The following is a 2,013-nucleotide window of genomic DNA, read 5'->3' on the forward strand; positions in this document are numbered from 1 at the left end:
CGAAGCAGGGCAGTCCTCAGAGGATTCAGAGGTCGCTGGTCCCTTGGAAGGCGTCGCTGGAGCAGAGTTCTTTGGAAGGCAGGAGACAGGCCGGTGAGTTTCTGGAGCCAAGGCAGTTGTTGTCTTCTGGTCTTCCTCTGCAGGGGTTTTCAGCTAGGCAGTCCTTCTTCTTGTAGTTGCAGGAATCTAATTTTTCTAGGGTTCAGGGTAGCCCTTAAATACTAAATTTAAGGGCGTGCTTAGGTCTGGGGGGTTAGTAGCCAATGGCTACTAGCCCTGAGGGTGGGTACACCCTCTTTGTGCCTCCTCCCAAGGGGAGGGGGTCACATCCCTAATCCTATTGGGGGAATCCTCCATCTCCAAGATGGAGGATTTCTAAAAGTTAGAGTCACCTCAGCTCAGGACACCTTAGGGGCTGTCCTGACTGGCCAGTGACTCCTCCTTGTTGCTTTCTTTGTTCCCTTCAGCCTTGCCGCCAAAAGTGGGGGCCGTGGCCGGAGGGGGCGGGCAACTCCACTAAGCTGGAGTGCCCTGCTGGGCTGTGACAAAGGGGTGAGCCTTTGAGGCTCACCGCCAGGTGTTACAGCTCCTGCCTGGGGGAGGTGTTAGCATCTCCACCCAGTGCAGGCTTTGTTACTGGCCTCAGAGTGACAAAGGCACTCTCCCCATGGGGCCAGCAACATGTCTCTAGTGTGGCAGGCTGCTGGAACCAGTCAGCCTACACAGATAGTCGGTTAAGTTTCAGGGGGCACCTCTAAGGTGCCCTCTGTGGTGTATTTTACAATAAAATGTACACTGGCATCAGTGTGCATTTATTGTGCTGAGAAGTTTGATACCAAACTTCCCAGTTTTCAGTGTAGCCATTATGGTGCTGTGGAGTTCGTGTAAAACAGACTCCCAGACCATATACTCTTATGGCTACCCTGCACTTACAATGTCTAAGGTTTTGCTTAGACACTGTAGGGGTACAGTGCTCATGCACTGGTACCCTCACCTATGGTATAGTGCACCCTGCCTTAGGGCTGTAAGGCCTGCTAGAGGGGTGTCTTACCTATACTGCATAGGCAGTGAGAGGCTGGCATGGCACCCTGAGGGGAGTGCCATGTCGACTTACTCATTTTGTTCTCACTAGCACACACAAGCTGGTAAGCAGTGGGTCTGTGCTGAGTGAGGGGTCTCTAGGGTGGCATAATACATGCTGCAGCCCTTAGAGACCTTCCCTGGCATCAGGGCCCTTGGTACCAGAGGTACCAGTTACAAGGGACTTACCTAGGTGCCAGGGTTGTGCCAATTGTGGAAACAATGGTACATTTTAGGTGAAAGAACACTGGTGCTGGGGCCTGGTTAGCAGGGTCCCAGCACACTTCTCAGTCAAGTCAGCATCAGTATCAGGCAAAAAGTGGGGGGTAACTGCAACAGGGAGCCATTTCTTTACAGGGTACATCTGAGAATTAGAGCCAGGAAAATAGGTAGAGGGGAGATGAATCATAGCCATCTCAATACAGATAGTACTAGGTCTAGCATCATTGTTCCAATGAAGGGCTATAATAAACATAGATAAACCCGAGGTTAGACAAAGACAACCAAGGACAACTGAACCTTTAACGTATGCTGACACTGGCATACTGTAGACTCCTATTGCACGAGCAGTATATTTGTGTTTGTGATCTTATCTCACAGACAGGGTTGTTTTTTATACTCAGTTTTTGAACTCCCATTGTGCCTACTTGTAAATAAAATATAAAAAAAAATCAGAAACCTAGTTTGTTGACCATTTAATGTATTGAGCTACTTCAGCCATGCACCAACTAAATCGTGGTCTTCATACCACCTCCTCAAACACGCCTTGACTGTTTAACATGCTACTCTTGGAGAGCCAAGTGTACAAAAAGAGTAACTTGGTAGTCCAACTGTAGTAAAATATCACAAGAGGCCCTTGGACACCAGTAGTGGAGAGCAGTACAACGTATGTACTATCCGATAACCACTAACCGTGCATTAATCTAGACAAAG

The sequence above is a fragment of the Pleurodeles waltl genome, chromosome 7, assembly GCF_031143425.1.
Source record: "Pleurodeles waltl isolate 20211129_DDA chromosome 7, aPleWal1.hap1.20221129, whole genome shotgun sequence".
NCBI classification, from domain to species: domain Eukaryota; kingdom Metazoa; phylum Chordata; class Amphibia; order Caudata; family Salamandridae; genus Pleurodeles; species Pleurodeles waltl.